This window comes from Capra hircus, chromosome 9 (assembly GCF_001704415.2).
Source record: "Capra hircus breed San Clemente chromosome 9, ASM170441v1, whole genome shotgun sequence".
Classification (NCBI taxonomy): domain Eukaryota; kingdom Metazoa; phylum Chordata; class Mammalia; order Artiodactyla; family Bovidae; genus Capra; species Capra hircus.
This window is the reverse complement of record NC_030816.1, coordinates 63,595,360-63,606,790: the sequence shown is the minus strand read 5'-3', so window position 1 is coordinate 63,606,790 and position 11,431 is coordinate 63,595,360.

Below are 11,431 nucleotides of genomic sequence, written 5' to 3'. Positions count from 1 at the left end.
CCCTGCAGTAGAAGGGCAGAGTCCTAACCACTGGACAACCAGGTCGATTTCTTGAATTGAAATGTGTGCCTTAAATTTTTCAATAAATAGTAAGATATGAACTCATGGCCACGTACATGGCCTTATACCACGAGTTCCTTGTGATCACAACGAATCATTTGTTTCTCAACAGTTACTCTTACAGAACATCATTCTTATATTCCTTCTTCTGCTTCCTCTCTCATATTTCCATTCCTCTAAATGATTCATATTAAAGATGTACTTCTGGTTGCAAGGAATGAGAAACTTACTCAAACCTACTTAGACAGAAGGGATACCTTACTGACTCATGTCAGGGCTTTCCAAGTGGCAGTAGTGGGAAAGAATCTGACTGCCAATATAGGAGATACAAGAGAGGAAGTTTTGATCCCTGGGTCAGGATGATCCCCTGAAGGAAGAAATGGTAACCCACTCCACTATTCTTGCCTGGAGAATTCCACGGACAGCAGAGCCTGGTGGGCTAGAGTCCATGGGGTCACGCAGAGTCAGACACGACTGAGCAGGCATTCACACTCCTCTCAGAGCTAAGGAGCACTTTGTGTGTGCTGAGTCACTTCAGTCAGACACAACCGAGCATGTGCATGTGCACACACACAGACACACATACACACACACATTGACTCATGTAACCAAACTGTAGGAAAGACTCCGGTCTAGCTGTATCTAAGGGCAACCCACAGTTGAAGGCAGAACACTGCCAAGACTCATTTGCTTCTCAATTTCACTCTTTTTCTGCAGGTCAACTTCTTTCTTTGAGTTCTTTATCTTCTGACACAAATCCTTTATTAAATGTATGCTTTGCAAATATTTTTTTCCCAGTTCACGGTTCATCCTTTAAATCTTAACAATATCCTTCAAAGAGCAGAATTCTTTAATTTTAAGTCCAATATATTAGTATTTTTCTTTATGAGTTGTGATTGTAGTGTTGTATGTAAGAAATCTTTGCCTAACCCAAGATCAGAAAGATTTTGTCCAATGTTATCTTCTAGAAGGAAAGCTATGACTAACCTAGACAGTATATTAAAAAGCAGAGACATCACTTTGCTGACAAACGTCTATATAGTCAAAGCTATGGTTTTTCCAGTAGTCATGTACAAATGTATGAGAGCTGGACCATAAATAAGGCTGAGTACCAAAGAACTGATGCTTTTAACTGTGATGTTGGAGAAGACTCTTGGGTTTCCTGGACTGCAAGGAGATCAAACCAGTCATTCTGAAAGGAAATCAACCCTGAATATTCATTGGAAGGACTAATGCTGAAGCTGAAACTGAAGCTCCAGTACTTTGGCCACTTGATACAAAGAGCAGACTCATTGGAAAAGACCCTGATGCTGGGAAAGATCGAAGGCAAAAGGAGAAGAGAGTGGCAGAGGATGAGATGGTCAGATAGCATCAGCAACTCAATAGACAAGAATTTGGACTCTGAGGAAGAGGGAGAGGGTGGAATGATTTGGGAGAATGGCATTGAAACATGTATACTATCATGTAAGAAATGAATCGCCAGTCTATGTTCGATACAGGATACAGGATGCTTGGGGCTGGTGAATGGGGATGATCCAGAGAGATGATATGGGGTGTGAGGTGGGAGGGGGGGTTCAGGATTGGGAACTCATGTACACCAGTGGCGGATTCATGTCAATGTATGGCAAAACCAATACAGTATTGTAAAGTAAAATAAAGTTAAAAAAAAAAAAAGTTTGAGCAAACTCTGGGAGAAAGTGAAGGACAGAGGAGACTGGCATGCTGCAGTCCATGGGGTCATAACGAATTGGACACAACTTAGCAAATGAACAACAATAACAAATCTTCTGGAAGCTTTGTAGTTTTAGGTTTTACATTTAGGCCAATTATCAATTTTGAGTTAATTTTTTATGTGGTGCAAGTATGGATAGAACTTTACCATTACTATTATTATTGTATGTGATTATTATTATTGTATCTGATTATTCCAGCACCATTTGTTGAAATGACAATCCTTCGCTAAATTTCCTTTTGCAACTTTGTTGACAAGCAGTTGTCTGTTTATATGTGGGTCTATTTCTGCACTCTCTATTTTGTTCTATTGATTTATTTGTCTGTCTTTACTTCAGTACCACACTGTCTTGAATACTGTCCCTTTATAATAAGCATTTAAATCAGGTAGAGTTCGCCTTCTAAATTTGTTCTACTTTTTCAAAGTTGTTTTGGCTATGTCATGTCTTTTGTATTTTCACATGAATTTTAGAATCAACTTGTCAATTACTATAAAAATGCCTGCTGGATTTTATTAAGTAGATTTTTCTAAATGGAGGTAAAATTCACATCACATAAAATTAACCATTTTAACCATTCTAAAGTGTATAAGTTGTGCAACCATCACCACTGTTTGTTTAATTCCAGAACCTTTTTATCACCCCTAAAAGAAACCTTGTATTCATTAGCTATCATTCTCCATTACTCTCCCACCAGTTCCTGCTGCTGCTGCTAAGTCACTTCAGTCGTGTCCGACTCTGTGTGCGACCCAATAGACGGCGGCCAGGCTCCCCCGTCTCTGGGATTCTCCAGGCAAGAACACTGGAGTGGGTTGCCATTTCCTTCTCCAAGTAACCACTAATCTACTCCCTGTTTCTATGGATTTGCCTCTCATGGACATTTCATGTAAATGAAATCATACAATATTTGCCTTTTTGTGTCTATCTTCTTTCGCTTAGCATACTGTGTACAAGAGTCATTCATGTTTTATCTCTTGCTGGGATTTTGATTGGGACTGCATTGAATTCATAGCTCAGTTTTTGGAGAACTGGCCTCTTAAGAATATCAAGTGTTTTAAATCATGATGAGATATCTCTCCATTTATTTAGGTCTCCTTAAACTTCTCTTGGCAGTGTTTTGTAGTGTTTTTTTTGTTTGTTTTTATTTTTTAACAAATTGGTTTTAAGCAAACCTTTTTACTATCCTGATACTTTTGGTTCCTTTATTACAGAGGGCTACTTAATTAGATTATTATATTTTGTCTAGTGCTTTTTAAAAATAATATGCTCGCATTTAATAGTATAGCTTTTTAAAAACTGAATTAAAACTGCTGTGTGAAAGTGTTAGTCACTCAGTCTTGTCCAACTCTGTAACCCCATGGACTGTAGTCTGCCAGGCTTCTCTGTCCATGGGATTTTCCAGGCAAGAATACTGGAGTGGGTTGCCATCCCCTTCTCCAAGGGATCTTTGCAGCTGCTCTACAATATTATATAAGTTATAGGTGTACAATATAGTGATTTTACTATAGAATTCTTGCACATATTTAGTTGGATCTGTTTTGAAGTATTTCATATGGTTTTGACATGGTTAAAAGTTTTTTTTAAATTTAAATACCAGTTGATCATTGATAATATATAGAAATACAATTGACTTTTGTATATTAATTTCATTGATATTCTTTATTGTTTTCATACTTTCTATTTTATTTCTTCTATAATCTTATTTCCTTTCTTCTGCTTACTATAGTTTTCATTCATTTTCTTTTTTCTAATTCCTTAAGGTAGAAGCTGGATCAGTGATTTGGTAGTTTTTCTTTTTAAAAATATAGGTGTTAAGTGCTATAGTGTGTGTGTGTGTGTGTGTGTGTGTGTGCGTGTGCGCGCGCGCGTGCAGGCACGCGTGATCGGTTGTGTCTGACTCTTTGTGACCCCGTGGACTATAGCGCTCCAGACTACTCTGTGCATGGAATTCTGAATACTGGAGTGGGTTGCCATGCCCTGCTCCAGGGGATCTTCCTGACCCAGGGATCAAATCTGAGTTTTCTGAGTCTCCTGCATTGGCAGGCAGATTCTTTACCACTGTGCCACCTAGGAAGCCCTTAGTGCTATACATTTCCCGCTAAATTATGTTTTAATTTGTATTCAGTTTAAAACACTTTCTAGTTTCCCTTTTGATTTCTTCTTTGACTTAAGGATTATTTAGAAGTATGTTATTTTATTTCAAATATTTGAAGATTTTCCAGAGATCTTTCTGCTATTGATTTCTAGTTTAATTCTATTGTAGTCAGAGAACATACTTTGTATGACTTGAATCCTTAAAATTTATTGACACGTTTTTTAGTCATGAATATGGTCTGTTAAATGCTCCATGTGCAATTGAAAAAATTATTTTTGCCACTGCTTGAAGAATTGAGGAATTCTATAAATGTCAGTTAAATCAAATTGATAGTGCTGTTCCATTCTATATCTTCCTTGATTTTCTGTCTACGTGTACTATTAATTATTGAGAGAGGGATGTAGAAATCTCTGACTATAATGGTAGATTTGATTTCTCCATGTGGTTCTATTAGTTTTTGTTTCATATATTTTGAAATTCTGTTATTAAGAGCATAAACATTTATGATGGCATGTTCTCCGGAAGAATTAAGCTCTTTATCATTATAAAATGACCTTTCCCCCCTAGTGATGTTTAAATGCTATTTGTGCCATACATTTTAATTATATTTGTTTAAACATTCAATTATCATTTAAAAATATTTAAATAATTAGGGAAAAAAATCATAGAATATACCCATGTGGTTACAGTTTCCAGTGCTTTTTATTCCTTTGTTTAGGTCTATATTTCCATCTGGTATCTATTTTCTTTTGCCTGAATATTTTCTTTTGCCTTTAATATTTCTTAAAGCATGGGTCTGCTAGTGATGAATTCTTTCAGCATTTGTATGTCTCAGTAAAATGGGAACTTTGCGGTTAAAATGATTTAGCCTTTGTTCTCAGGATTAACTATCAATTTATTACAGGCTTGAATGTGGAGTATATATTCACGCTTACATTTGTATCTTTCAGCATAATGATGTCTTAGTTTTAAATTTTGTATTTGTTTATGGCTGTGCTGGGTCTTCGTTGCTGCACATGGACTTTCTCTAGCTGTTGGAAGCAAGGGCTACTCGTTCCACGCATGGTCTTCTCAGTGTGGGGGGCTTCTCTTGCTGAGGAGCACAGGCTCTGGACTCAGGGCTTTGTTGTCCGGTGGCATGCAGGATCCTCCCAGACCACAGGTCGAATCCATGTCCTCTGTACTGGCAGGCAAATTCTTAACCACTGGACCACCAGGGGAAGTGTCTGTCTTATTTTTAACTGGAATTTTGTTTGTTTGTTTTAATGCCTACAATGGGCCAGGCTCTGTTGCTAGGTAAAAGGGCTGTCCCAGAGATAAAGAACACCAGTTCTAAGGCCTCATGGAGTCTGTAATTCAGCTATGGGACCTCATATTCAATGCATCCAGTTCCCAATCACCATTTTATTACAATTGTGCTTATATTGTCCCAAGATAACATTTACTTTTAAATCCTAGGAAAGCTTTATTTTCAGCTTTTCTTGGTGAAATTTGGAATTATTCAGTTGCCATTTCAGTATTCACTTAAACTTCTCTGGAGTTTCCAAAGTTAAAAATTCTTGTACAAAGAATATCAGAAAAACAAAGTATAACATCTAGTTTTCACATTTTTCTGATATGTTGTAGTCACTATGTAACACATTTGTTCTTATCTGAGTCATTAACTGACAGCTTCCAGGTCTCTATGGAACTTTGTTTAGCAGATGGTTTATTAATTTGACTTTATTTCAGAAATTCAGTCTAGTTTGCCCATGGTACCTATCAGAAGTAAACTTACAGCTTTGTTTTACATTTGCTCAGCTAGCAAATGTAACTGTTTGACATTTTACACAAATATAAAAGCATCTAAACTAAGCATATTATAAACCTTTTAGAGAGATGTCCCATTAGAATTAGAAATTTATTTTAAGAGTTCATGCTGGAATGGGTGACTATGGGTTAGGGCACAGGGTGAGACCTGAGCTCAGATCTAGAGGCCTGAGGGGAAATGCAAGATGGGATAGAATTCAGTTCAGTTCAGTTCAGTCACTCAGTTGTGTCCAACTCTTTGCGACCCCATGGATTGCAGCACACCAGGCCTCCCTGTCCATCACCAACTCCTAGAGTTTACTCAAACTCATGTCCATTGAATTGGTGATGCCATCCAACCATCTCATCCTCTGTTGTCCCCTTCTCCTCTCGCCTTCAATCTTTCCCAGAATCAGGGTCTTTCCAAATGAGTTAATTCTTCACATTGGGTTGCCAAAGTATTGGAGTTTCAGCTTCAACATTAAGTCCTTCCAATGAACATTCAGGACTGATTTCCTTTAGGATGGACTGGTTGGATCTCCTTGCAGTCCAAGGGACTCTCAAAAGTCTTCTCTAACACCACAGTTCAAAAGCATCATCTTCGGCGCTCAGCTTTCTTTATAGTCCAACTCTCACATCCATACATGACTACTGGAAAAACCATAGCCTTGACTAGACGGACTTTTGTTGGCAAAGTAATGTCTCTGCTTTTCAATATGCTATCTGCTAAGTCACTTCAGTCATTCCGACTCTATGTGACCGTATAGAGGGCAGCCTACCATGCTCCCCATTCATGGGATTTTCCAGGCAAGAGTACTGGAGTGGGGTGCCATTGCCTTCTCTGAATATGCTGTCTAGGTTGGTCATAACTTTCCTTCCAAGGAGTAAGCATCTTTTTATTTCATGGCTGCATTCATCATCTGCAGTGATTTTGGAGCCCCCCAAAATAAAGTCTGACACTGTTTCCATGGTTTCCCCATCCATTTCCCGTGAAGTGATGTGACCGGATGCCATGATCTTTGTTTTCTGAATGTTGAGCTTTAAGCCAACTTTTTTACTCTCCTCTTTCACTTTCATCAAGAGGTTCTTTAGTTCTTCTTCACTTTCTGCCATAAGGGTGGTGTCATCTGCATATCTGAGGTTATTGATATTTCTCCCAGAAATCTTGATTCCAGCTTGTGCTTCATCCAGCCCAGCATTTCTCATGATGTACTCTCCATATAAGTTAAATAAGCAGGGTGACAATATACAGCCTTGACGTACTCCTTTTCCTATTTGGAACCAGCCTATTGTTCCATGCCAATTCTAACTGTTGGTTCCTGACCTGCGTACAGGTTTCTCAAGAGGCAGGTCAGATGCTCTGGAATTCCCATCTCTTTCAGAATTTTCCACACTTTACTGTGACCCACACAGTCAAAGGCTTTGGCATAGTCAATAAAGCAGAAATAGATGTTTTTCTGGAACTCTCTTGCTTTTTCGATGATCCAGCGGATGTTGGCAATTTTGTCTGGTTCCTCTGCCTTTTCTAAAACCAGCTTGAACATCTGGAAGTTTACAATTCACGTATTGTTGAAGCCTAGCTTGTAGAATTTTGAGCATTACTTTACTAGCGTGTGAGATGAGTGCAATTGTGCAGTAGTTTGAGCATTCTTTGGCATTGCCTTTCTTTGGGATTGGAATGAAAACTGACCTTTTCCAGTCTTGTGTCCACTGCTGAGTTTTCCAAATTTGCTGGCATATTGAGTGCAGCACTTTCACAGCACCATCTTTTAGGATTTGACATGGATAAAAGCAAGAGATGGGGTTAAAGATAAGGAACTTTGTATTAAAACAATTCAAAATGGGAACACAAAATGAACTCTTCTGAAGCAGTGAGTTTCACTAGGTGTGCTCAGCGGAAGTTAGGTAATACAGACTGTTGTGGGATGTATCTGTGTTTAGGAAATGTGACTTCTAAGACCTGCTCCCCCCTTCATTTTAAGATTCCTTTATTTTAGTAGTGCAAAAGTTTATAAATATTACAGATGCTCAACACCAAGGGACAGATTATATAAACTATGACTATTTGCATTTTAAATATATGAAGTTTCAAGTTTACAGGCTGAGTCATTAATGACAAGCTCTACATAAATGATTAAAAAAAACAATCAAGATTGCAAGTTTTTATTGATTGTAGGAGTATAATATATGTTTAATTACATATTATTTAAAAGAATATGAAATAATAAAAATTAATGATGGGGTGTGTTGATTTTAAATAACATCCTTTAGAGTCTTAGAAATTTTGTTTTTATTTTTTTTTGTTTTTTTGTTTTTTTTTTTTTAGAAATTTTGTTTTTAAAGAGAGTATTCATTTTGTTTCACAAAAGTCTCACTTAGTGCCCAGGGATGAGCTGAGGATTAACTGATTAATCCTTACAGCAACCCTAGGAAGTATTATTACTACTATAGATTTTTAGGTTAAAAAAAACAAGGTGAAGAACAGTGTACAGAATGCTACTGCTGTTAAAGAATACAGATAGCCTTGCGTATGCATTGAATATCTCTGGAGGAATAATTCTGTATCTTCGTCTCTCTCTCTCTCTCTCTCACACACACACACACATGCCTATCGAGAAGGGAACTGGGGTTTAACATGAGTTCAGTTCTTTTTTGTTACTATGTCATTAAAAAAACCAACATGCATGTATTATTTTTGTTGTTATTTCGTTGTTCAGTTGTGTCCAACTCTTTGCAACCTTATGGACTGTAGCCGACCAGGCTCTTCTGTCCATGGAATCTCCCAGGGAAGAATACTGGAGTGGGCTACCATTTCCTTCTCAAGCAGATCTAAATAATTTGAGCCTATACTGTATAAAACTAAAAAATAAAATATTTTTGGTTCTGAAATTGACACTCAGAAAAAGCAGTGTATTAGCATACCCAGAAGTCAATGCTTGAGATGGGTTAAACTTTCTACTTGAGTAATGCCATAAGGTTCAAATAATGATTGAAGGTCCAGACAAGAAGGAAACCAGCAACTAGACAATGAAACAGAGATCAGGGCAAAATAAGAGGGTTAAAGGAGAAAAAATTCATTCCAGAATGTGTATTTATTTGAAGAATTTGTAAGAAAAAAGGATGGACCCTCTGTAAAAAGAGAAGATGTTGCCTCTAAACACAAAAAGAGCAGACTGTCAAGTCCTGGAAACTGACTGGGATCTGCAAAATGGTACATTTACAAGCAGCAACCTTTAGCTCTAAGACTGCTTCCTAATGGCTTCCTAATGGTGAGCCAGGAAAGTTTTTAGTTTTCTTGTTGAGGCACATGGCCATTCTCACTTAGCAGACACAGGTTTTGTAGAGGAGAGCAAGTCCCACAGCATGTTCCAGTGAAACACTTCTCTCTCTCTCACTCACCTTTCTTCATCCATCCACTCCCTGGATGTTTACAGAGCACCTGCTATACACCAATAACTCCTAACAGGCATAAACTAACATATTTCAAAGTTTACAGAGAAGAGCACTGTTCTCTTTAAACTGTTTAGTAAGCAACCTGACCCTTGGTTTCTAGACAGGTATTGTAACTTAATACTATCTCGCTTACCCTATCATTTGTGGCCTAGCAAACACCATTGATTGTGTTAGTTTCCTGTTGCCACTGAAACAAAGTACCACTAACTTAGTAGCTTAAAACAACCAAAATTACTCTCTTATAGTTCTAGAGGTCATAAATCTGAAATCTGGGCTGAGGTAAGGTGTCTACATGGCCGCATCTTTTGGGAGGCTCTAGGGGGAAATTTCTCACTTCCACTGTATAATCATAAGGAAACATCCGCTGGATCATGGAAAAAGCAAGAGAGTTCCAGAAAAACATCTACTTCTGCTTTATTGACTATGCCAAAGCCTTTGACTGTGTGGATCACAATCAACTGTGGAAAATTCTGAAAGAGGTGGGAATACCAGACCACCTGACCTGCCTCTTGAGAAATCTGTATGCAGGTCAGGAAGCAACAGTTAGAACTGGCATGGAACAACAGACTGGTTCCAAACAGGAAAAGGAGTATGTCAAGGCTGTATATTGTCACCCTGCTTATTTAACTTATATGCAGAGTACATCATGAGAAGTGCTGGGCTGGATGAAGCACAAGCTGGAATCAAGATTGCTGGGAGAAATATCAATAACCTCAGATATGCAGATGACACCACCCTTATGGCAGAAAGTGAAGAGGAACTAAAAAGCCTCTTGATGAAAGTGAAAGAGGAGAGTGAAAAAGTTGGCTTAAAGCTCAACATTCAGAAAACAAAGATCATGGCATCCGGTCCCATCACTTCATGGCAAATAGATGGGGAAACCGTGGAAACAGTGTCAGACTTTATTTTGGGGGGCTCCAAAATCACTGCAGATGGTGATTGCAGCCATGAAATTAAAAGACACTTACTCCCTTGGAAGGAAAGTTATGACCAACCTAGATAGCATATTCAAAAGCAGACATTACTTTGTCAACAAAGGTCCATCTAGTCAAGGCTATGGTTTTTCCAGTGGTCATGTATGGATGTGAGAGTTGGACTGTGAAGAAAGCTGAGTGCCGAAGAATTGATGCTTTTGAACTGTGGTGTTGGAGAAGACTCTTGAGAGTCCCTTGGACTGCAAGGAGATCCAACCAGTCCATCCTAAAGGAGATCAGACCTGGGTGTTCTTTGGAAGGAATGATGATAAAGCTGAAACTCCAATATTTTGGCCACCTCATGTGAAGAGTTGACTCATTGGAAAAGACTCTGATGCTGGGAGGGATTGGGGGCAGGAGGAGAAGGGGACAACAGAGGATGGATGGCTGGATGGCATCACTGACTCAATGAACATGAGTATGGGTGAACTCTGGGAGTTGGTGATGGACAGGTAGGCCTGGCGTGCTGCGATTCATGGGGTCGCAAAGAGTCAGACACGACTGAGCAACTGAACTGAAGTGAACTGAGGGGGAAATTGGGGCTTCCCTGGTAGCTCAGCTGGTAAAGAATCACCTGCAATGTGGGAGACCTGGCTTCGATCCCTGGGTTGGGAAGATCTCCTGGAAGAGGGCATGGCAACCCACTCCAGTATTCTTGCCTGGAAAATTCCACGGACAGAGGTGCCTGGTTGGCTACAGTCCACGGGGTCGCAGAGGGCCAGGTGTGACTGAGCGTGACTCAGCGCACCGAGCGGGAATCCGACCCTGCCTTGCCCTCCTTCTACCAGCTGTCTGCACGCCTTGGCCTCTGGCTGCATCACCCGGACTGCTGCTTCTGTCCGCATATCTCCTGCTACACTCATGCCTCTTTCTTTCCTTTTAAGGACTCTTTGATTACACTGGGCCCACCCAGATACTCCAAGATGATCTCCTTCACTCAACATCAAGCAAATATGAATTTTAGTCACATCTGCAAAATACCTTCACAGCAATACTTATTGTGTTTGATGGCATTACTAGGGAGATAGCCATAAGCTGGTCACCACAGTGATTTCATATTTTCTTTAAATACGCACGCTATTTAAATATGCTTACTGAAAAAAAAATTTGTTTTACTACATGATGAAAAACCCATATTTCATTCCACAGATATAAAATATATGGAAACAAATACTATGAAAATACTCACTAAATTCCAGCTAGATACCACTCACTGCCTGCTGAAGGCTAAGCCTGTGGCTTGGTCTCCTTGTTTACAAAAGCGGACCAGCAAGAGTAGAGAGGTGCTGACAGTCCAATACCAAATTGAGCCTTTCTCCTTGACAGGAAAA